General features: G+C 39.5%; 1 protein-coding gene across 26 annotated transcripts in view; it reads left to right on the top strand.

Moving 5' to 3' along the window:
• DTNA (dystrobrevin alpha) overlaps window positions 1-26,472 on the top strand; it is a 443,139-nt gene that overhangs the window by 183,366 nt on the left and 233,301 nt on the right. For all 26 annotated transcript variants that reach the window (XM_040264848.1, XM_040264850.1, XM_040264818.1 and 23 more), the window contains exon 2: window positions 20,362-20,491. The gene's annotated coding sequence lies outside the window, so the exon portion shown is untranslated. The remainder of the gene's footprint in view (window positions 1-20,361; window positions 20,492-26,472) is intronic.

The raw sequence follows: 26,472 nt of genomic DNA on the forward strand, positions 1-26,472 counted from the left end.
GTCCTTGTTTATCTGTTTTATATATAGTAGTGTGTGCATGCATGCTAAGTCGCTTCAGTCGTGTCCAGCTCTTTGCAACCCTATGGACTGTAGCCCTCTAGGCTCCTCTGTCCATGGGAATTCTCCAGGCAAGAATACTGGAGTGGGTGGCCATGCCCTCCTCCAGGGGATCTTCCCAACCCAGGGATCGAACCTGTGTCTCTTGTCTCCTGCATTGGCAGGCAGGTTATTTACCACTAGTACCACCTGGGAAGCCCCATATATAGTAGTATGTATACGTTAATCCCAATGTATTAAATAAATCCCAACAAATTGTTTTCTATGTCTGTGAGTCTGTTTCTGTTTCATAGATAGGTTTGTGTCATATTTTAAATTCCACCTATAAGCAACATCATCTGATACTTGCCTTCCTCTGCCTGACTTACTACACTTAATGAGATAATCTCTAGGTCCAGTCCCATGCTTCTGAAGCCTCATTCCTATTTGTTTCCCCTACATAATCCTGCCCACTGTCCTAGATGCCCCAATGTTTGCTTATTTCCTTGACTAAAATGTCCTTCCTCTAATTCTGCACTTCAGTTCAAGAAGCCTTTGTTGATAACTGGTGTGTGCCAGGCACTGTGCCCCTTCATCCCTCCAATATCTTTTTATTCATTCATTTATTAATCCTATAAGTCTTCATAAGCACCAGCATGTAGAAGGAGCCATGCTACATTTATTTTTTTACGCACCAGGCACTGTGCTGTGTCTCTTTAAAGATATTTATTTATTTATGGCTGTGCTTGGGTCTTGTTGCAGCATGTGGTCTACTCAAGTTGCGGTGTGTGTGCTTCCCATCGCAGTGGCTTCTCTTGCTGGGAGCACGGGATCCAGGCATGCAGTCTCGGCAGCTGTGGCGCACAGTCTTAGCTGCCCCAGGCACGGGGAATCTTCCCAGAGCAGGGATCGAACCCATGTCCCCTGCACTGGCGGGTGGATTCTTAACCACTGGACCACCAGGGACATCCGGTGCTACCTTCAGATGACATTTCTTTAGTGATGGCCCCCAACGGGACCAATCTCTTCCAGTTTTCTTCATCCTCTGAAATCCAAACACCATAAGTGCATCTCTCCTCTGGCTCTTGGTACTTTTGATGCTGCACTACAGGTAATTACTTCATGAGTCTGAGTAATGAGTAGTGAGTCTTCATTGCTCTACAAGATCTCTATGCTACCAGGGACAGAGTCCAGGTCCAATTTATTATTGTATTTTCCAGAGTTCATAACTTTGCACCATGAGCTGCAGTGTTCATAATAAATGCATAAATGCATGAATACGTTTTCTGAAAATGGATAAGCATAACCTTATTTTGGTACTTTCTAATTACCCACATTGTCAAGCAGAGCAATTATTTTTTTTTAAATGATTAAGCCTGAATCTAGAACAGTTCCTCTAAAAACATATTGTTCTTTACAAGAGTCCAGGATTTACATCCAAACCCCATAAGTGGATAATATGTCATTAAGGATTTCACATGGAAAGTTCTTGACTCTGTATATACCCATGATCATTTCTGTACTCCACCTTTACTTATGCTTTTTGTATATTCTTATAAGTATATTCTATCAGAAAAGATGAAAATAAGAGTAAGCTTCCTACCTGTTGATTGCTAAAAATAAAATTCTTTCTGGACTTACCTTTTCAGTTTTATAGCTGTCTGCCTAGATTTACAGCTAGCATTTTTAGTGGTTACTACTGCATTTTCTAGGCATACTAGTTGCACTTCCAGCAGGCTGTGTGATTCACAGAGAATACTGGAGTTGATTCCTGATTGTCTTCATGGTGAGTGCTGTAGTTGAGGCTTGATTCTCTCCAGTGAATTAATGGTCTGTTTGAATAAAAGGACAAGGAAAAACCACCTAACCCTAAGGAATTTTAAAGTACCACTGTGGAATCCATGCTGGAATTCCACACAGTTTTGAACTAAACACCCATGATAACATGTCTTCGGGTACATTGGCCACTTCAGTTTGCACTTACCCAGACTTGCTAATGCTGTTTGAGTTTTATCTGAAACTGTGTAGAAGGGTTGGAGGACTTTCCTTGTCAGGTGTTAGAGGCTGTTTCAGATGTTTTCTAACGCCAGCATCCGAAGTGTTACACAGAGAGGAAGTCTGGGTTAGGGAGGTGGCTCAGCAAGGGACTGTGGACTTAGTTATGGGCTTGGGTGGCCTCAGTCATTCACCTGGTTGATGTACACAATTTTCTCTTTGTGATTGGACAATGATCTTCCAGCTCGATATTCTCAAATAGCTGATACAACAGAGCTGCTGTGAATTGACAGGGAGGATATTTTCACTTAGGAAATGACTCTGTAGGAATGTAAATTGGTACAGACACTATGGAGAAGAGTATGTGTGAGTTAGTTGCTCAGTCTTGCCCAACTCTTTGTGACCCCATGGACTGCAGCCCACCAGGCTTCTCTGTCCACGGGACTTTCCAGGCAGGGATACTGGAGTGGTTTGCCATTTCCTTCTCCATGGAGAACAGTATAGAGGTTCCTTAGAAAACTAAAAGCAGAGTTACCATGTGATCCAGCAGTCCCACTCCTGGGCATATATCCAGAAAAGATAAAAGTTCTAATTGAAAAGATACATATATCCCAATGTTCATAGTAGTACTGTTTACAACAGCCAAGACATGAAGGTAACCTAAGTGTCCATCAACAAATGAATGGATAAAGAAGGTGTTGATTATATATATATATATATATGTATATAATGGAATATTATTCAGCCATAAAAAGAATGAAATAATGCCATTTGCAGCAACATGGATGGACCTGGAGATCATCATACTAAGTGAGACAGAAAAGACAAATGATACCACTTACATGTGGAATCTAAAAAACGATACAAATGAACTTATTAACAAAACAGAAATACTCACAGACTTAGAAAACAAGCTTATGTTTACCAGGGAAAGGAGGGGATGGATAAATTAGAGATTTGGGATTAACTGATACACACTACTCTGTGTAAAACAGAGAAACAATAAGGACCTACTGTATAGCACAGAGATCTATATGTTTAGTATCTTGTACTAATTATACTAGGAAAGAATCTGAAGAATATATATATAGAACTGAATCACTTTGGTGTATACCTAAAACACTGTAAATCAACTATACTTCAATTTAAAAATTTTTAATTGAAAAAATGACTCTGGGACTTCCCTGGTAGTCCAATGGCTAAGACTCCATGCTCCCAATGCAGGGGGCCTGGGTTTAGTCCCTGGTCAAAGATCTAGATCCCACATGGCACAACTAAAGATATTATATGCTGCAATAAACAAGCAACTAAGACCCGGCTCAGCCAAACAAACAAATAAAACGTTTTAATGACTCTTTGGAAATGCTCCTATCCTCTAATTTCTGTTTAGTTACTTCCCACTGTTCACCCTGGTTTAATGATCCCTGAACAGTTATCAGTTCTTGAGTACCTAGCTATATTCTGGGTACAATACATTCATTATCTAAAATTAATCCACAAGATTACTCTAAGTAAGCACTATTACTATCCTTACATTAAAGATAAAGAGATACTTTTAGAGAAATGAGTAATGGCTGTAGTCCCATGCTCTTGGCTACTATGCTGTACTTCCGCATCTTGTCAGTGTGTGTTCAGAGCACGCAGTAACTTTAAGACTCGCTGGAACAGAGCTTCATTGTGAAAGCTTATCTCTTGGGCACATTCTGCAAACAAACCTCATACGCTAAGCCTGAAATGCAGAAGATTCGGGAACTCATCTTCCATGTTGGATAATTTTCCTCTATGTATGTATTTAGGACTGTAAAACTCCAAAAGAATTATATATACATATAAATATATATAAGAATTTTATGTATATGTAATATAAACCTACATAAGAATTATATATCTAAATTATATAGAGACAGTATACATATAGAGAGAATTCTATATAAAATTATATACATAATATATATATAAAACATTAAGGAAGTTTTTTAGTAAATATGTAATATTTTTCAGAACCCTGTAGTATGCTGGCAACATATGGTATTCCCTTATTCAGCTAGTCAGAATCTGGTAAGCAGACAAGTAAACTGCTGGGTTCAAGAAATGACCTTTCTGCACTACAGCCACCTACCCCCAGCCTTCTCTGGGTCAGTTACTGGAAATCGCTGCCTCCCTTTCTCTTACACAATTGGTACTTTGGAGTAAGAGGAAGGTGAACATCACCCTAGAATAAGTCCAATCATCCCCACCCCCAACCAGGGCCTCCTCTCCTCTACCCTACAGCAGCACTTTCCTACTTAAAGATGCTCAGAATCCTACTTGCTTAAATTTATCTGGTAAAGGCAACAGTGATTAAAGGCATAGCTATGCAGGTTTTTGAATATGCTGTTCAGTATTATTAACCATTATTAAATGAGAAGGAAAAACTCTTAGATATAGAAACAGACTTGTACATTTTGCCAGTTCAGCTGTTTTTTTTCTTATATTTTCATGTTTTATCATAGAAATTTTTCACAGTTAATTTCTAAAAATATTCAAAGTGTCACTACTCTGGTTAAATTGTATTCTTTCCTGTAAGTACTATTGCTATTAACAAATATTAATAAGTATACTATTATTAATAATAAATTCTAATAGATAAATTTTTCTGAAAGTTAGATTGCCAGAGTATTTCTCTAAGAACTTGGTGCATTTGAGTACAATAAAACTCTTGTTTTGTTGGAGTGTGAATAGGCCAGTCTTTCCAGGAGTCTTTAAAATGTGCCATGGAGTAGGTAGACTCTCTGGGGAAAAAGTCAATATTTATATATACAAAAAAACTAAGTTGTCAATTTACCTTATTCTTAAACCTATCAACTTTCCATTCTGTCCTTACGTGAGCAGACAATGGATGCTTCACACAAACACCCTACACCCACACGTGCACACATGCACGTATGTTTATGCACGTGCTGACAATAATATTTAATTGTTGACTGTTTCTCTTGCTGCAGATGAAAGAATTAAATTATACAAATGGACTTAATGTTCTTGACCTTAATGCTGTGCTTTAAGGAATCCCATTACAGGATGGCTTTATATCATTGTCAAATTTTAAAACAGTTGATAAATTCCTTTTATAAAGCTGTACTTACAAATTCCTTTTCTTTCTTTCATTAGACATATCTCAGTCATGAGTTCATTTCCAATTTTAGTTGCTAAACACAGACTGTCAATCCTAGAAAAGGTGAAGTAAGTCATTCAATAAAGCAGTTCATCATGGTGAAGCCAGTGAAAGCTATATACTTTGCTTTTGTTTGTTTTATTGAAATACAGTTGATTGACAATGTTTCAGGTATACAGCAAAAGTGATTCAGTTATATAGATAGGTAACATATAAAATAATATATCTCTCTATATATAGATATATTCTTGTTCAGATCCCTTACCATTATAGGTTATTACAAGATATTGAGTATAGTTCCCTGTGCCTATATCCTTGTTGTTATTCTATTTTATATACAGCAGTATGTATATGACAATCCCTGATTTATCTGTAAGTTTATCTTCTATGACTGTGAGTCTATTTCTGTTTTGTAAATAAAATGTGTATTGTTTTTTAAGATTCCACATATAAATGATATCATGATGTTTGTCACACTTAGTATGATGACCTCTTGGTTCATCCATGTTGCTGCAAATGGCAATATTTCATTATTTATATGACTGGGTAACATTCCATTAAATACACCATATCTTCCTTGAAAGCTATATACTTTCAATTTTATCTCTTGCTAGGAATCACATTTAGGAGGACAGAGGGGCTCATCTTACCTTTTCTGTCTGAGAATCGTGTCCTTTTTCTTCCTCTGATAATGGCAAGGCCATACTAAAAGGACTTGAGATAAGCTGTCAATCTCCATTAACTCCTTTCTTCTGTGCTTCCAGGTCAGAGAGCAATCTGAAGTTGCTTTTAACCCCCATGTCGAAGTCTTCCAAGCCCTGTCAGTTTTCCCACACCGTATTTTACAGATGTCACAGCTGCTGTTAGTGGTGTTCAGTTCAGTTCAGTCGCTCAGTCGTGTCCGATTCTTTGTGACTCCATGGACCACAGCACACCAGGCCTCCCTGTTCATCACCAACTCCCGGAGTTTACCCAAACTCATACCCATTGAGTCAGTGATGCCATCCAACCATCTCATCCTCTGTAGTCCCCTCCTCCTCCTGCCTTCAATCTTTCCCAGTATCAAGGTCTTTTCAGATGAGTCAGCTCTTCATATCAGGTGGCCAAAGTCTTGGAGTTTCAGCTTCAACATCAGTCCTTCCAATGAACACTCAGGACTAATCTTTAGGATAAACTTGTTGGATCTCCTTGTGGTCCAAGGGACTCTCAAGAGTCTTCTCCAATACCACAGTTCAAAAGCATCAATTCTTTGGTGCTCAGCTTTCTTATAGTCCAACTCTTACATCCATACATGACTACTGGAAACATTATAGCCTTGACTGGACGGTGGTTTTTCTTTATTTGGTTTCTCTGAAAGAGTAAACCCGTAATATCTTAGAATATATAGGAATCCTTATTTTTGTTATGTTTCTTGGTAATAAAATCTAAAAGCAAGAGTAAATTCTAACTTTTAGATGGTGAAGTGTTTTAACACTGTAATGCAGTTATCTAAAACTTTAGTGAAATTAAGTCACCCTCTTTTATATAATCTTTCCATACCTGTGGTCTTAACATCTTCTAAATCCCAACCATTGGTATCAGATTATATAAGATTGCTATGCTACAAATGCTACAAAGCTTCTCCTAGCTTGCCTAAGCTTTTCTTTCTTGTGATGCTTTCCAAATATAGTCAGTTTTTTTTTTAATATTACTCAGAAACACTTGTCAAGAACTTAGATTTTAAAAATGCACTTGTCAGAAAGTTAAATGTGGGATGAATCCAGTTCCTTTAACTGTCCAAACTGGGACTATTTTTTAAAAATTAACCCAAATGGGTGGCAAAAGTGTTTGTCTAGTTTTGATCTCTTATGAAAATGTTCATAGTTTACCACTTAATGTAACATTCAACTTTCTAAAATAAGAAAGCGTGCATATGAAAAATATCTGAAAAATTATTAAAATATAAATGTATTGATTTTCTTTAAAACATTTCTGTAACTTTGAATGAATGCCCTAAATTTTGTATGGGCTTCCTCAGTGGCTCAGTGGTAAAGAATCAGCCAAAACTCAGGAGCCGCAGGAGATGCGGGTTTGATCCCTATGTTGGGAAGATCCCCTGGAGAAGAAAATGGCAACCCCTCTCCAATGTTCTTGCCCTGAAAATTCCAGGGACAGAGGAGCCTGGTGGGCTACAGTTCATGGGGTCGCAAAGAGTCAGATACGACTTAGCAACTAAACAACAAAATTTTGTATGTTATCAGTTTAGGGAAAGAAGAATACTAGAAAGAGATGTTAGGGGTGTATAATGAGCCATTCTCCAATAGACGTCTCCCCAGAAACCTGTCTCAAGTTCTAAATTTGAAGGACAAAATTAGGTTGTTTATTTGAGAAGAGAAGGAGACATTGCATAGCTTTAAACGAAGAAACATTTAAGGAACTTCACCCTTTCTTCCAACAAGTTCAAGAACCACCTTTTATTTCTAGAAAAGTCCCCTGGACAATCTTTCACACTGGCCCATCCACCATCGATGAACTCTCTGCTCAGCTCTTTGTTTTCCAGCTGTGTTTATTAAAAATAAAGTTGATAGTTGAAGTTAAAATGGATTAAAGAGGAATTTAAAGGTAAGAGATGAATGACTTTGGAACCCCAAATTGGCAACTGTTTGATTTGAGGCCTCCAAAGTCCTCAAAGTCTGGATTTTGCTTTTAATAAAATCCTTATTAAGTCAGAGTTTTATAGGCCAATGTGTTATGATCCAGTTTGGACAATCATAGTCAAATCCTTCTTTAGAGTGTCTATGTCTTTAACAGATCAGGAAGGTACAACCAGTTCATTTCTACAGAGGTCATTTTGTTCTTCTATAAGAGTGATGAGAAGGGACTTCCCCGGTGGTCCAGTGGTTCAGACTGTGCTCTCCCATTGCAGAGGGCACGGGTTGTTCCCTGGTCCCGGAGCTAAAATCCCATATGCTGCATAGCATGGCAAAAAAAAAAAAAAAAAAGAGTGATGAGAGGAAAAACATTTCAAGCATCTTTGGCTGTCCCTTTCAATCTTAGTAAAGTGGCCAGAATTAAATGAACTATGACAAATGCACTTTCACCCCTGGATCTAAAGTTGAGGTCAATTGGTGATTTAAGGTAGTATAGCTTCCAGTGCTTCGACTTACGTTGTACTATTCTTTAGTATAGATTTCCAAACTAGCACCTCGAATAGAACTTTGAAACCTGTCATTATTAAATGACCCACTACCATGATGTCCTTCTTATCCCTTGCATGTGTGTATGTGTGTGTGTTTGTGTATCTGTGACTTGCCTGGTGGCTCAGACCGTAAAAGCGACTGCCTACAATGCAGGAGACCCGGGTTCGATCCCTGGGTCGGGAAGATCCCCTGGAGAAGAAACCCACTCCGGTACTCTTGCCTGGAAAATGCCGTGGATGGAGGAGCCTGGTGGGCTACAGTCCATGGGGTCGCAAAGAGTCGGACACGACTGAGTGACTTCACTTTCACTTTCACTTTATATCTGTATGAGAGAGACTGGAAGGAGATCAAATCAAATATCTTCTCAAGCAACACTGTCCAATTGAAATGTAGTGCAAGTCACACGTGTCATTTTAAATTGTCTAGTAGCCCCATTAAGAAATAAAAAGAAACAGATGAAATTAGTATAAATATATTCCACGTAGTCCAATATATCAGAAATACTACCATTTTAACATGTAAGCAATAGAAGTTATCAAAGAGATACGGTTCATTATTTTTTGTTCTGTATCTCTGGACTCCAGTGTGTATTTTACACGTCCAACCCGTCTTCATTTGGATGGGGCACACGTGAACCGCTCAATGGTCAGAAGTGGCTCTTGGATTGAACAGTCTAAAACATGACCCCCTCTTGAGCTCAAGAGTATCTCATTTGAAATACCAAACTTCTGGCATTTCAGCTCTCCATCTGAATGTTTTTCTCTTCTCACAGAAGAAATCCATTTGGATAAATATGGCAATCCAGGTCCCAATACAGGCACACCCAGGAACACACATGGGATCTCACATCGGAGCTTTAATCACACCTACCCGGATTTCCTTCTAATTAAACCTGAGAAATGAAATATTTCCCCCTCCAGCGCTTTCTGAAGAGGCATGTGTACCTGTTATCTTGCACATTAATGGGTTACCGTATTTAGTGTTGGCAGAACTGCTGATTCATGGCCCTGCCGTTGCCCGCTGCCCCCCGGGTGATTGCTTGACAGCACGCCAATAGCAGCTGCCTCCAGCTTCTGAAAAGCTGACCTTGTAACAACAGCCACATTCTTTTGGTTGGTTTTGCTGACATCCTCTCAACTCAAAAACTGTTTTTAAAACAAAAGTATAATGAAGTATTGAGCTTCTAAAAGCAATTGTATTTCAGTTCATTAAATTATCTGAGTGTGTCAAGGAGGGGCAAACCAGCGAGGAAATGAATACACACAGGGAACCATCCTTGAAAGTTGACATTTGAGCTAGAGGCATATAATACTCGGGAACAGGGTTTTAAGATAACGTGGGCATCCAAGTGAAGCAAGGCTGTCACGGGATCTATTTTTCAACTTTCTCAGGAACCTGTATTAGTTCCGTATTACTGAGCTATTTGAAATTCTGTTTAATTTTTTAAAAATTAATGTATCTCCTTCCACACCCTAAAAATGCTTTCTTCAAGTTCAGCTTCTAAAGCAAAAGGATATAATGTGTTCTCCATTAATTAATAAATGCAAAATTACTATCAAATTCTTAAAACAGGGATCAAATTAGGTGGTAACCACTAGGTACCACTCTAGCCAGTGGATAAGATGATGCTTCACATTGCATCCATCTGTAAACATACAGCACAATATATACTTCTCATCCAGCAGCTTGAACTGCTGGCCCTGCCTTTAGTTAGAGCACAGTTTTTTTACATTCTTTTCCTGGTGGCTAGATCTGAAACCCTTGTGCATTCTAAGTCTCAAGTCTTTACTCAGATTTCCCTACTCCTTCTTTCTGTCGCCCATTATCCCAGAGTCGAATATGATCTAACAGTAAAATTACCACGTGGTTCATATTGATTTTAGGGAATTTCCAAAATACGAAAGTTTTCAATAAATAACAAGAGTGGAGTGTTCAGCCAATTGTTATGGCACATTGTAACCACTGGAGGGCGATCAAGGCTCCTCTCTGTCCGCTGTCCCCGCCCTTGCAAACCAGTGTGACAGAGATGAGTGGAGGGCACTGTATATTGATCCATTAAATGGAAGGGAGATGAAACTGTGTCTTTGGAGAAATCCAAAATATGGTAGCCTGAAATCCTGCCAACGTGTTTTTTTTATTGTTTTTAGTCGCCAAGTCGTGTCCGACTCTTTTGCGACCCCATGGACTGCCAGGATCCTCTATCCAGGGGATTTCTGAGGCAAGAATACTGGAGTGGGTAGCCAGTTCCTTCTCCAGAGGATTTTCCGGATCCAGGGATGGAACTCTCATCTCCTGAATTGGCAGGTGAATTCTTCACCGCTGACCCACATGGGAAGCCTAAATTCAGTTACCTAACAACATTTCTCGTAAAACTCTGGACTTCCACCCTGAATATGAAAATAAGAAGATATGACCATTCTTAGTCCATGCTTGTATGTGGGACAACCAGAAGGCGCTGCTCTCTTTCAACAGGGCACACTTCATTTCAGTTCCATCACTAACACACTCTATGATTTTTTCCAACACTGAGACCAAATAGCATGTGCCACTTATAATCAAGCCTGTATCATTGATTTCTTGTTGTTAAGAGCTGTTTCATTTTAGATTTTTTTCTGTTCTACCTAGGTAAATATCAAAAGTGATTTTAAAAATAGCCCAGGTGAACCTCTTATAATTACAAGGAAAATAAGAGAGAGCATACATCTTTGAAGCAGTAAAAAATATTCCTAAGAGTAAAATAGGCAGGCAGAATGTCCCTGGGTCTCCTTGACTAATACTCACCTCCCCCCCCCCCATTTATTGATATTAGATGAATTTATGAGCTTAGAGTTTTCCAGCACTCAGAGAATCTGCCAAATTCCTGTTGGTGAGAGTGCAGCATACGTTTATACGTGTGCCTGTGCACACCTCACCCTTTATTGAGACAAAGACCGACGTGCCCCCTTTTTTCCTTAGAGATTATTTACTTGAATTCAGTTTTCTCTACAAAGTGGTAAAATCTGGAGGACTGAGATTAGTACAAGAGCAAATGTTGTAGGAAAGACATTTCTAAAGTGTTGGTTCCAGACCTTAGGCAAATGGAATTCCTGTGATTCCTTGTGATCTGACTTTCTGATCATAGTGTAACCTGCTGGTAATAATCTTTTTCCCCACGTGGCTGTGGCAGGTTGCAGATCAGGGACTCAGAGATCATGGATCCCCATCAAACTCTCCTCTCGCATTTGTCATAACTAACTACTGAGAAATCTTTCTCATGATTGACTACATGAGCATCTGAAAAATCAGCCCATGAAGGGCAAGCTATCAATCTCTGTACTCAACTTGGTTGGAAAATATACATTATCTGCATGTAGCTTGTCCTCAACAGAGAAAATGCAGAACTAAATTTAGATTGGTGCAGCATAAACAAATGCCAGCGAATACAGCTGATATGCTGAGCTACTCAAACCATTGCTTCTCTATCTCAAAGAGAAGCGATAATATAAATATTAGCACTCATAGTTAAGATTGGTTGAGATTACCATGTGTCAGGCACTGTGTTGAGGGGTCCCCTTTAATCCTTGTAACACCTCTGGGAGGGAAGATCTGTTATTATTCCTATTTTAGAGGGTGTGGGAAAAGTGGGTGACTCGCTAAGTATTTCATGGAGATGAAATCAGTAATGAGGTGAGTGTTATCACCACTCTGTCCAACCTCAGAGCCTTCGCTCAACCTCCTTACTATATTCTCTTCCTTTTAGGCCAGTGGTTCTCAAAGTGAAGTCTCCTAGACACTTTGATAGTGTCTTTGAGGTCAAAACTATTTTAATAATAACTCTAACATATTACTTGCCATTTTGACTGTGTAGACAATTGCACTGATGATGAAAAAGCAATGGTGGATAAAACTGTTATGCCCAAGTCTCGAAATCTCCCGATGACCACCAGGGAGCCAGTATCCGATGCAAAAGCAAGAGAGTTTTTATTACCGAGCTCGAGCTGGGGCTCCCACCGTTACCGACGCAGCGGCTAAGGAGAGGAGCCCCGAGTTTGGGGTTATATAGGGAATATTCAGGTGAAAGGATAACAAAGGGGGTGTTCAGGCTGAAGGACTACTGATTGGTTACCCTCTTCTATAGGGTTGTGTGTGGATTTCTGATTGTTTTTTTTACTTCCACGGTAAATCATTACTTCAAGGTAAATCACAAATGTAACTCATTACTTCCAAGGTAAATCACAAAGGTAAATCATTACTTCCAAGGTAAATCACAAATTCTTGAACTTAAAGTCAGGAGGTTTAACCTAAGGGCTGACTGGCTCGTGCACAGTGGGGCAAGTTTAGGCAATATCCAAAGTCTAAGTCTGTTTGCCTGGTACCTTTGCAAAATGGAGTTCTTTTACAAGATGGAGTAGCTTAGGCTCTTCAAAACCGGTGTGATTTCATTACAAAACAAGGCAATGGCACCAAACTGTACTGGTTAGTAATCATCTTCTTTACTACCATGCAGAAACAGTAAAAAAAAATAAAAATAAAAAAGCAAGCAATGATAACAACAACATGGTTTATGCCAACTTCATTGATATGGTTTCAGATTTCATGAAGCAACTCACCTTTAAGGAGCAACACTTGCTGAGTTTCAGTCATATCAAAGAAAAATAGCCACAATTGTCTGAAAGACTATAAAAATACTCTATTCTGAACTGCACATCTGCCTAAGTTTGGAGTGTCTTCATATTCTTCAACCAAAACAACATATTGCAATAGATTGAAAGCAGAAGCAGATATGAAAACCCAGCTATCATATTTCTATGAAGCCAGAAAATAAAGTTTTCCCAAAATGTAAAAGCATGCCCTACTTCTCACTACATTTTTTTTAGTTTTGGAAAATATTTTCTTTTTAAAAATATCTTATTGATGTTACATTCAAAGAGGTTTATCACTGTTATGTAAACACATTTATAAATAATTTTTTAAGAATTTCTAAGTCAGTTTCTAGTAAGGTAAATATTGATAGATATAACACACATAGTCACAAGCTCTTTAGGGTCTTCAAAAGAAAAAGTTTGAGTATATATGATGCAGGCCATAGTATCATTTTTTTTTAAACTCCAAAGTGTCATGGAGATGAATGATACCTCATTAAATGCTTTATCTTTTATTTGCATTTTTTAAAAAGACACTCCTCTTTTCTGAGTCAGATGAAAATCAGTCAGGCTCTCTGTTGTCCTCAGGTGGTTACTAGGGCATGTGGCCCATTCAAGGTCATCAGTCAAGATCAGAGTGCACCACTGAAGGGCAAGGCCTGAACTGGCTCCCAGAATCAGATCCTTCCATTTATTTATGGGTTCCAGAAAAAGCACTTCTTTGTCCAAGAAAACGCTCTCTGTATTTTGCACATAAATATTTTTTTCTGGGGAAACAAGATACATGAGATATATTACAAGTCCCCCAAAAAATTTGTCACTGAAATTGTGTCCAAATAACTGTTGTGTTTGCAGACATGTGATTTTAGAAGCCTGAACTGTATGGTTAGGGTTTATGTATATTAGAGAAGATTAATGTTTAGCAATGTGGAATTCTGTCTCCGTAGTGCAAACATTTAATTTGTGATATTTGGAGAGGTATGGAACTCCTCATGGAAACATTTATTCTCATTTTCATCCATCTCTCTTTTAAAAAATTGTTACTAATGGAACTAGTAAAGGTCGTAGTAAAGGTCATAGGAAATTTTTTTTTTTAATTTGGCTTTCCCTCCCCCTGTATCCAGTTTCATGACTTCTTTCCTTCCTTCTTCCTTCCTTCCTGTCTTCTGTTCTGGCTGGATCTTTATATCATGGTAAAATCAGACACATATCAAATCACAGTGCAGCATTAATTTCTAAGACATGTGCAGGACTTTAGCAAATGAGTAAACATAAATTTGGAGCAAAATATTGATGGTCACATATCACCAGGGAAATTTCAGTAGACTCTATAAGATACCCACATGTGGCTAATTAAAATTTTGTCTTTTTAAAAATTAATTGGATAAATCTCTGTCATTCTGATTTAACACTCAAAGTTCAATTTAATTCTCTTTTTGATCAATTTTACATCTTGAGATGCAAGAGACAAAAGGCTGAGCATAGATAAACCATTTTCTCCCTGGTCAGCGAAAATCTGTTCATCTTGCTGCCTTCCTTGGAATTAAGTTCAACATGCTTAAAAGTTTAATGAGGTTATCACTAGGGGGTAGTTTTTGTGTGTACTCGGTTTAGTTGCATATTGTTCATAAAAAGAGATTTTCATTAAAGAAAACTTTTGAGATAATTCAGTTTAGTGATAGTGTAAGTTAATGAGACCATTTAATTGTGGTCTCACAATTGTATTTTTTTAAAAGCTTACAGATTGAGAGAATTACTCACTCTAAAAATATATTCTGAAAAAAAATGGCTCTTATTTTTCTGATATTTTAGGATACATGGGTTTTGTACAGTAGAGATTTCTATAACAAAGTAAGGACTATTATAAAATAAATCTGCTACCTTATACTGAAATAAAATAATATACTGCCTTATACTTCTTTGTGTATGTGAGTGTATATAAAGCACATAAGTAAACCAAAGAAGCGTTTGCTGACTTTGGATATCCCAAACCTTCATATGTCATATTCTTTAATTAGCAAGTTTTATAAAAAATTTCATAGCCAGAAAAAAATTCATAGCATTTATTTATGCTGAATATGTGTGGCTCACTAACCACAGAGACAAAAAGTAAAACCAAACAAAACTTGAAATAAAATTATATATCTCTTAGAATCCCTGGGGCTTCCCTAGTGTCTCAGCCAGTAAAGAATCCACCTGTATTGTGGGAGACCTGGGTTCGATCCCTGGTTTGGGAAAATCCCCTGGAGAAGGGAACAGCTACCCACTCCAGTATTCTGACCTGAAGAATTCCATGAACTGTAGAGTCCATGAGGTCACAAAGAGTCGGACACGACTGAGCGACTTTCACTTTCACTTTAGAATCCCTCAATTTCATTAAAAATCATGTGTGTGTGCACAGGTATGTATAGATAATTGGAGGTAAATGTAGAAAATATTCATAGGGATTGCCTCTCACTAGTGGAATGTGAATGTTATTCATTTTTATAATTTATTACATTTTCCATACCTCCTAAAAGTAAAGTTACTTTGATTATTTAAAGAGCTATTTAAGTGCCCAGCCATCCCTTGATTCATCTTTTTTATTAAACTTGCTTCTTCATAAATACTTCTTCTAATACTTCATATAGAGCTAATTATTTTTACATTTATTATTTTGAAAAAGAAAAAATAATGGGTACTTAAGTGAGTTCTCCACAACAGAGCTCTTCTGTGGGGGGCCTGCCCAGGTGCAGTACAAATGGTTAAACATAAAGGGAGGATGTTCTTTTAAAATGCAAATATCATCTGGGTGAGCAACTGCCTGAGCCTACAGTGAGAGGCCGCAGATAGAGGCACAAAGGCAGTCCCTCTGAAAAACACAAACATGCTGTGCAAGGAACAGAGCTGAGAAATCCTTTCTAAACCACCTTCTTCCTTCTCAGCACCTTGAAAACAGTTGACTGAATACCCGCCTGAACTGATGCTGACAAGCATACCTTTTTCTTAAAGGTTCCTAAATGTCAGCAGGCCTCCGGCTCTCTGCTGGGAAAAAAAATTCCACGTTCACTGCAGAATGTAGATGTCTACTCTGCTGACAGCCATTTCATCTAAATACTCTTTTTCTCACTGCTTTATCTTACTTTAACCTCCCTGATGAAGTGTGAGTTTTTTTAATCCCTGTTTGTTGGTGAAATATCAAGAGGGAAACGAAACACTGCTACCGTCTTCTTCTATTTGCTCAAATATCCTCTTGAAATCTGTTATGTGTTGTAGGCAGCAGTCCCCAATCTTTTTGGCACCAGAGACCAGGTTCATGGAAGACAATGTTTCCGTGGACTAGGGTTGGGGTGGGGGGTAGTTTGGGGATGATTCAAGCACGTTATATTTATTGTGCACTTTATTTGTATTATTATTACATCAGCTCCACCCCAGATCATCAGGCGTTAGATCCTAGTGGTTAGGGACGCCTGTTGTAGGGGATAATGAAGTAGGTGACTTAGATGTGAAGCAGGCAGTCACTCTACTTTCCCTGTGTACTGTTACCTAGAGTTTTAGAATCGTGAAAGACAGCCCATGTGTCTGCCGTCACTGGGTTATCATCTGACGGCCAGAGCTTAGATACACGACTGCCTCTTGAGATTAAATTCATTTCCCTGGTTATTTGGCCAAAGACTTCAAAACTTCTCTGCAGCAGCCTGGATGGACCTGGGGATTGTCATACAGAGTCAAGTAAGTCAGACAGAGGAGAAATATCGTATGACATTTCTTAAATGTGGAATCTAAAAAGAAATGATTCAAATGAACTTATTTACAAAACAGAAACAGACTCACAGACTTAGAGAATGAACTTACAGTTGTTGGGGGGAAGGATACAGGGCCGGGGAGGAGAAGGGATAGATAGGGAGTTTGGGACAGACATGTGCACACCGCTGTATTTAAAATGGATAACCAACAAGGAACTACTGTTTAGCACGTGGAACTCCGCTTGATATTCTGTGGCAGCCCAGATGGAAAGGGAGTTTGGGGGAGAATGGATAGGCCTGTATGTATGGCTGACTCCCTTCACTATTCACCTGAAAGTGTTGCAACATTGTTAATCGTCTATACTCCAATACAAAATAAAAAGCTTAAAAAAAAAAAAAAAGACTTCCTGATATATGGCAGCTGTGCTGTGCTTAGTTGCTCAGTTGTGTCGACTCTTTGTGACCTCAGGGACTGTAGCCCTCCAGGCTCCTCTGTCCATGGGGATTCTCCAGGCAAGAATACTGGAGTGGGTTGCCGTGCCTCTTCCAGGGGATCTTCTCACCCCAGGGATTGAACTCAGGTCTTCTGCATTGCAGGCGGATTCTTTAACCAGCTGAGCCACCAGGGAAGCCTGATGTATGGCAGAAACCGACAATATTGTAAAGAAATTATAGCCCAATTAAAAAAAAAAAAAAGACAGACTTAAGAACTTCACAGAAATGAAGTATCTGCACAGCAACAAACAGATACAGCCAGACTCAAAGGTAATTCCCTTGGGGACCAGAATCTCTGCTGGGATTCTGCCCTTCTGTGAGGGGGCTATACCAGATCTTATTGGCTAGGCTGACCCAGTGCTGCAGCCTCTTTATCCTCAGAGCTTGAAGCAGCAATCTCTGCCCTTAATAGGAAATACGTGCAGACATCCAAAATCTTCCCGGTTCTCAGGCTGAACTATGTGTCAACAGGAACAAATCCTTGGAACAGAGAGGGTGCATGAGTATCCATCCCTGAGCACTAATTCTGTCTCCAGCTTTAAGGCATCCAGAAAGGCCCATATCCACAGGCTCCTCCCTGGCTCTCATCTAGTAAGTAGCCTTGTGTCTGAGGTGATTCTGAATTTAGTCCAAGGGCCACAATCCCAAATCCACTTTACTGTAGCTTCCTAAGCCACTTTAATGTTCTTAGACCAGTAACGAATAATCTGGTGAAATGCTCTAATTAAGTTTATACTGCAAGTCTGTGTAGGAACAATTGGGAAAACACTGACCTTCATACTTGCTAGTTGTTCCCCCCTCAACTGAACATACATTTAGTGAAGAGTATTATTCACCGTTAAGGATGATGTGCTAAAGATGATGAAGAAATAAACAAGACTGACCCTGCTTACAATTGCACATATTCTTATAGAGAAGAAAAATTATAGCAATTATATATGGTAAGAGGCTTCCCAGGTGGCTCAGTGGTAAAGAATCTGCCTGCCAATGCAAGAGACACAAGAGATGCAGGTTTGATCCCTGGGTTGGGAAGATCCCCTGGAGAAGTGGCTGCTCACTCCAGTATTCTTGCCTGGAAAATCTCATGGACAGAGACCTGGTGGGCTACAGTCCATGGGGTTACAAAGAGTCGGACACGACTGAGTGACTAGGCACAGCGTAGGACTATATAGCTGGTTGTGTTAGTTGGGTACCTAGGCTAACTTTGTTAGACTTATGAACATGCTGTCAGAACAGAACTCATTTATATATAGGGACTTACTGTACTTCTTTCTCTTGTACTCAGTGGTACGATATTGACTCCAGCCTCCAAGCAACATACTCATGGTCTTCAGGGAGCCAGATGAAGGAGACAGAACTCTATGTTACCCCATGATGCTAATTTTAACCTCAAATCACATGGTCAAACTAGAATTTGATAGCTAATGTAGAATTAAATGAGAATTTAAAGTGAGAAAGGTATTATTTTCTCTTCCTAATCAAGGTTCACGTGAGGTTTTACTATGCGAGTGTCCACCAGGCTGCAGGGAGAAGAGAGGGGAGGATTGATGCCTTTCATTCAGTGGCAGTTTGGGAGGCGGCCACCCTCAGGATCAAGACTAGAGAGAATTGTGGATGATCAGTTCTGGGTCCTCGGAAGTGGTCTTGGGGGACAGAAGCCGATAGTGGTAGGGACGGAGCTGCCTATCAGACAACTGGTTTCTGTCACTGCCTGTGAGATGCAGGCTGAGATGGAGACCCCTTCCTGGTAGAGAAGGAACAGCAAAAGCTGAAGCTTGCTCATAATCAAGATGTCATCCAAACGGCAACTTCCACTGAAGTCACAGATCCCAGTTAAGCTGTGAAACATGAGCTTGCCTATAGGTCCTTTCACACGGCCTCTTTATCTGAGCAATATAATGATTGCCATCATTTTAGATAACCTGGGCCAGAAAAGAGAGTTTGGCGGAGCTAGGCTCCTCTCCCTTCCTTTCCCAGGTCCACTGCCATCAGAAACCTTCTCTGCTTTATTTGCTGTGATCTCCCTTCTCCCCATCTTTTCCTTCATCTGAACATGGGATTTCCTGAGCTTCAGATTTCTGCTCCTTCAAGCCACCTAGGACATAGGACATGGAATAGCAACATCCAGCTTGAGTGCCAGTGAGAGGAAGAAAGTGGGAAAGGTGGGGGCGGGGAGGGGCAAGACAGAAAGGTGGGAAAGACTAGCTGAAGGGAGGTGATGGGTAAAGCACCTGGTCACTTTCATCCAGCGGGGCAGGGCCTCTTGGGCAAATTGCCCAGTTTGACCTGGAGCCTCTCTTTCTCTTCTTTGTGAATTTTCTCTGAAGGCAAGATGATGAAAATCGTTCTGCTTTGTTAAAAAACACCAACAGACCATATTCTGAACTATTTTCTCTTTATGTCATTGCTACGCAACACTATAAAGCATGTGGATCAGGAACATCAGGGTGCCTCTGCGATAGCCTACGCCTGCATCTACCATCAGAGTGGATGCTGGGCTGAGGACTCTGCCCCCAACTCTAGTTTCCTTAGTTTTAGTAGAAATAGTGGTGACACAGTATTCCAGAAATTTACCAACTTGGGAAACACAGAAGATTCTCTGTTTTCCCATTTCTGGGTTTTAAATAAACCAAAAACAAAAGGCAGTGTTAGGAACCCAAAAGGCTACTCTGTTACTGCGTGCTAGAGCTCAGTCACTGAGTTGTGTCCAACTCTTTATGACCTCATGGACTGTAGCCCGTCAGGCTCCTCTGTCCATGGGATTTCCCAGGCAAGAATACTGGAGTGGGTCTTCATTTCCTTCTCCAGGGATTCTTCTGACCCAGGGATGGAAGCTGTGTCTCCTGAATTGGCAGGCAGGAGTCACCAGGGGAAGCCCACTCTGTTACTAACCAGCTGCTTAATTTTGGACGCTCACTTTACCCTCTGGACCTCCCCATCTTCATCTGTAAAATGACTTTTGGCACAAATGTCTATTTTTCTAAACATTTATTATAGCAATTGAGAACCAAAATTCTGAGTTGAGTATTACAAGTCATTCTTACTGGATGAAGGGATTTGTAAAACACCATATGTTCTAGATCTGCTCATTCTGTTTCTGTAATAAACATGTAAGTGTGAGTTACTTAGCTAAATAAAAGTGTGTTTTCTCATTGCAGATAAGTGAGATTTACAAGTCCCTGGATGAAAAGCTTGGGAAGTCTTTAAATGCCAGAATTGACTGCCGTTTCAAAGAAAAGAAGATAGATGGTTTTGGAAAGTTCATACTGTTTCTTCATTGAATTTTAGGTGAGTGAGTCTGAGTCAAGGAATTTAAGATGGACTTTGAACTATTTCCCCTTAAAGTGTTTCTTTTCTTTGCGTGAGAAGAAAATGGGGTTCATTATGGCCAGCATTTTATACTTTTAGTGGCGTGCTGCATAGTGAAAGACTTAGTTTCTGTGCCTTTTGCTTACTTTTTTTTTTTATTAGCAGAAGCCATATGAACGACAAGGTGTGAGGTACAGAGATGACCTTGACATTTCTTCCTGGTTTCTATTAAGCAAATGCAATAATGGTTCATTCTATTCTACAGGCCATCTATTTTTTAATATATAATAGTGTTTCATATCAGAGTAATGAGCCAAAATGAGACAAGACTAAGTTTTAATGATGTAAATGAGAAAAGAATTTGATGGTGGTAATGACAGTTTAATCATTACAAGTCTGAGTCTGAGATAAAGCTTACAATTCAGAGGCTGCTCACAGGGAGATCTCATATTGCTTAAATTAAAGTAGGACATGGTTTAAGTTAGGTGTGGTCTTCAAACTTCAGTGTGACAATTAAGCTTTCCCATGTGCTCACATTAAACTTTGTTTTGCCTGGCCATGAAATGGATGGATAAATATTTTTATACCACCACCATACATAATTACCCTTCCACATTACAAAAGGCTTGCTCATACAAATTGGTGCCTTACCATTAGTCTGCAAAACGCCTTGTCAGTTTTGCAGCAGAATGGAGAGAAAGAGAGGAATTGAGTGGTGGTCTTGTTGAGGAAATTGTGTGTGGTTTTTTCCACCTCCTCCTGAGTCCTGTTTTCAAAGTGTGGTTTTATTATAAAGAATGGGGATTTCCAGAACATCAGAATGTACGTCTGTTCACTGTTCTGAATAAAACAATGCCACTGACAGGACGTTGACCACGTCTAAATCTAATCCAAAAAGACAGCAATACCTCCTTTATACGTTTTATTAAACTTCAAAGAGAAGGCTGGTTATTGTCTCATCATTTAAGGGCGTGTAAATTTGGTTTATTGAGGTCATATGTGGAACTAAAATGGTGATTTCATTTATTTACAAGACGTTTGTTGAATGCAGTTCCCAGGAGCTAAACTTAATGCCCTTAAAAAAGTATCAGTAAATCAATTTGCCTAGTGTAACATTACTCTGGAGGAGAAAATGAAAATGGAAAACTTATTAACTTACCTCACTCTCTACTTTCCATTGTTCCAGTCTATGCGTGTTTTTAACTTCATGTCCGTTCCTTGCCCTACTCGTATTCTGCTGGTTCTTCGGGGGCTGACCCCTAGAAGCTTTTTTCCAGCTTTCAGACTCATCCTTTGTTGCCTCTAGTTTTTCCCAATGACCTTGTACTCTGAGCTACTAGAGGAGCCACAGGAGACTTGGGTTCAGTCCCTGACTTGGGAAGATCCCCTGGAGAAGGAAATGGCAACCCACTCCAGTTTTCTCGCCTGGGAACTCCCATAGACACAGGAGCCTGGTGGGGAGTTCATGGGGTTGCAAAGAGTCAGACGTGACTAAGCAACTGAGCGTACACACAACATCACTTCTTCTCTCTGTCCCTTGAGACCTATGGGTGCTGATACCTGTGACATTCTGCTACTACTAATTTCCAGGTTGATTTATTATCCTCAATTTAGCTTCTCAATCCTTCCATCATCTGTGTGGCTATTTTCCTGGATTAAATTCCATTATTTTCAATGTTTAGACTGTATTCTCTTTTCTTGCTTAGATCCTAACTGACTTGTCACTGCTTAATTTCTTCCAAAATTACTGGAAGAACAGTGAATAGGGATTACTTGCTTCTCTCAAGGAAAATAAATGATTCTCAGGAAAAAAAAATTTTTTTAAGTTAAATGTAAAACTAGATAGTTTTATGCTGGAAAACATCAAGCCCAATAAATTTAAAGCCATATTGTATTTCATATATGGAATATACATATTCCATATTGCATATTCTAAGCTATACAATATTATAGTATTAATTTGTTGGTATTAACAGAGCCTTTGTCAATATTTCCATTATGTATATCAAATTTATGGTAGGATTTTTTAATTCTCAGATATACACCAGATATGAGTTTCACTTTACTGATATTCACATTTCACAAACTTCTCTACACCCAGTATAAGAACTTCTGTTTAGAGTTCAGCCTCATTCCTGCATTCAGATTTGAATCTCGAGTTTTAGATTTATCTTATTATGAATCTCATTACTGTCTTTCAGTAATAGGTTTTTGCTACTTGAAGATCCGATATGGTCTGAACATTTCCCATGTCCCATAATCCCCTAATAAATACTGAATATATTGGAAAGCAAAGTGAGGAGGATTCCAATGTCTGTGTTTGTTTTCTTCTTTTTTTTTTTTTTTTTTTTTGACAGATAAACAATTTACCATTGTCCCAACAATCTCACTCACTCTAAACGGCTTCCTGGATGTTAAAGCAGCTTTTTACTTAATCATTTTGGCACATCACTTGGTTATGTTAAACATGAATGCCTCGCTCTTTTCATGTCCTTTTCATTTATGTAGACATTTTCCTTTTCAGTGTTTTCTGAGAGGTCGTGATGCCTGCTCCTCTATTTTAATGTATTTGGACACTCATAAGGACATGGAGTCCCTTCTACGGACACATTTTCATCTATTCAACCAATGGCAATGTCAAACCTGCAGTGTCTAAATGAGCATCCTTTCAGATAATATGAAATGAGGTCATGAGCAGAATGACTTGGATTCCTTCATAATCTAAAATTAGGAGACACAGGGATGAGTAGCTTTATGGTATGGTTTAACTTGCAGTGTATCACTCGTATTCTCACATCTCCGTTAGTTTACTATGGCACTGAAAATTCTAGTCCTTCATATTTCTCTCTAGTTTGTGGAAATGAGGCTTTATAAAGTTATATTTTTTAAAAAAAGGCTCTTGGGAAGAGAAATGCATCCATTAATAATACATATTGCATCACACAGAAGTCTAATGAATTAGCAAGGAAGCAACTCCTGAGGCAGTGATGCAAGCATTCAGCTTCTGAGAGTTTGGTACACATAAGTGGGTGGAGACCACTGAAATCATCTCACTAACTTCATAATACTGCCTAGTAGGTCAAGGGGAACACCCGTCATAAAAGACAACTCAGGCTAAGCATATCTTAATGTCATATTGGAGGAGGAAGTAGGAGGAGTGGAAGTATTCATCCTGACACTCATGGGCAACTTTATGAATAAAGATTTTAAATCACTGGTGCCTAAAGAGTTGAGGAAAGTGCTTTAATCAAGATGTAGTCTTAGTACTTCTGCTGAACCACAGAATAGGATGTTATCCATCTGTTAGCTGAAGTCCCCTGTTATCCATCTTTGTGTTGCCAAGTCCAAGCTCTTACTGCTTACTGGATGCTCGACAGGCCAATAAATCAAGAGACAAGTTATTGGGGTGAGGAGTAATGCTTTATTCAGGAAGCCAGCAGACTGAGAAGATGGTGGACCCATGTATCAAAGAATCATCTTTCCTGAGTTAGAATTCAGGCCTCTTTTATACTGAAAGGGGAGGGAGTAAAGTCAAACATTTCCTCCTTCTGGTCAGCCAGATGTGTTAATTTCTTCCTTCCTGCAGTCATTCACAGATGGGCCTGGTCAGGATGTTTCCTGTGAACTAAACAAAGATATTTTAGCTTACCAATTATTACCTGCAAGGCAGGGTAATGGTCATCCCAGAGATTGACCATTATATGTAATTTAAGCTTATAGGCAACATCTCTTTAGTGATTAACTTGTAATAAGATACAGAGGTTCTTCCCTATTTGCATCCCTGAAGACAAGCACAGTGCTTGGCACACAGCAGATAATTTTTAAATAAACTGGTGAATATGGACAAAGGCACAAAGCAGTGCTGGCTAATGCTTACTGAGTTCCTGCTTTATACCAAACACTTTTATATGCACATATACTTCATGTTTAAACAACCCTATGATGTAAGTGCATGCTAAGTCGCTTCAGTCGTGTCCAACTCTTTGTGAAACTATGGACTGTAGCCCGCCAGGCTCCTCTGTCCATGGGATTCTCCAGGCAAGAATACTGGAGTGGGTTGCCATGCCCTCCTTCAAGGGATTCTTGCCGACCCAGGGGTAAAATCCACATCTCTTAAGACTTCTGCATTGGCAAGCAGATTCTTTACCACTAGCACCACCTGGGAAGCCCTCATTTTTTTTTTTTAATATGAGGAAACTAGGGCCCAGAAAGGTTAAATAACCTGCCCGAGGTTCAGTAAATTGGGGTTAAGATTCAAAACCAGGCAGTATGACTTAGAGCCTAAGGACTTAATTATTATGTGGCACTGTCTCTCATGTAATACAGTAATCAAGTAACTCTAAAACACAGAATCCACATCGTTTATTATTTTAAAATGTATGTCATTCTAGAATAAACCTGTATTAAGAAACTCTTACTCAAATTGTGAACAGCCTCACTTTGAACACAAATTCCTTTTTCAATATTCCTAATCTCCTTTCCTTTTAAACCATGACAGCCTAAATTGACTTCCTAATTGACATTCATATCTCATCATTTCTATTCTTTAATGGTTTGTTCTGAAATTAATATTTTAAAAACCCTATTGCTCTTTCATGCTATTTGCTTAATTGCAGAATGTATAATCTTGAGCAGCAAGTTACCTAAGCTCTCTGAGCCTCAGATTGCTCATCTGAAATATCTAATTTGTTGTGAAGACTAAAAAATTATATTCATAAAACAACAAAGTATTTCCTGGTACATGACAGGTACCCAGTAGAACAGCAGCTGTTCACTCATTTCAATCTCAAAGCCACTGTTGGCTGCCCCATCCACTGAGAACAAAATCTTCTTCCTGTGTTCCTTAGCATGCCATCACAGAGGCACGGTGGGGCTTCCCTGGTGGCTCAGTGGTAAAGAATCCGCCTGCCGATGTAGGAGTTAGTTGCAGGAGACATAGGTTCAATCCCTGGGTCAGGAAGATCCCCTGGAGGAGGGCATGGCAATCGACTTCAGGATTCTTGCCTGGAGAATCCCATGGACAGAGGAGCCTGGTGGGCTACAGTCCATGGGGTCACAGGAGAGTTGGACACGACTTAGCAACTGAACACAGAGGCGCAACAGACCCCTTGAGTCTCCGCACCTCGCTTTGTTCCTCATCAGTTGACCTTTGCTAATATGGGAATGATCTGCCTTCTCTAAGCCATGCTGTTTGTTTTATTCACTTATTTGCTTGGCTGTGTCGTGTCTTAGTTACAGCACGAAGGATGCACCATACAGGATCTTTCCTTGTGGTGTACAGTCTCTATAAATGTGGTGCTCAGGCTCCAGAGTATTTTTGTGTGTCCATGTGGAGAAGGGGGGCTCAGTAGTTGTGGTACACGGGCTTAGTTGCTCCTTGGCATATGTGATCTTAGTTGCCCAATCAGGGATTGAACCACGTCCCCTGCATTGCAAGACAATTTCTTAACCACTGGACCACCAGGGAAGTCCCAAAGCCATGGTCTCCATGCCCTCACTTTTGCTCACGATGGTTCTTCCGTCTAGTTGTTCCTCGCATCCACACCCCTCTCCAAATCTTCCTTATCCATAGGCACATATGCACTCTTCAGAGACTTGGAACATCCTAGTTATCTTTCAAGATCCACCACCTCTGTTGCTGTTACATGTTCCGTGAAGTCACTGATGAACTCCTCCTGGCTCAGCTGCTATCAGTCCTGTCTCTGAATTCATGTAACCCTTTGGGCCATTTCTAAGAGATAAGTGCCAATTATAGACATAAGAAAGAAAAGCCATCTCATTCAATCCCTCATAGTCTGGTGTGATTTCTCATGTTACCTGTCCATCTTCCCTTTGAAATATTCATCAAGGACAAGTGCCAGGGTTTTTGGTTAATCTTTGAATCTTCTTTGTCAAGTTCAGAGTAGTCTTTCTGGTTTTGAATGAAGTATGAAGGGTCACATTTTGAGATGTTTGGGTGT

Source organism: Oryx dammah, unplaced genomic scaffold (genome assembly GCF_014754425.2).
Source record: "Oryx dammah isolate SB20612 unplaced genomic scaffold, SCBI_Odam_1.1 HiC_scaffold_22, whole genome shotgun sequence".
NCBI classification, from domain to species: Eukaryota; Metazoa; Chordata; class Mammalia; order Artiodactyla; family Bovidae; genus Oryx; species Oryx dammah.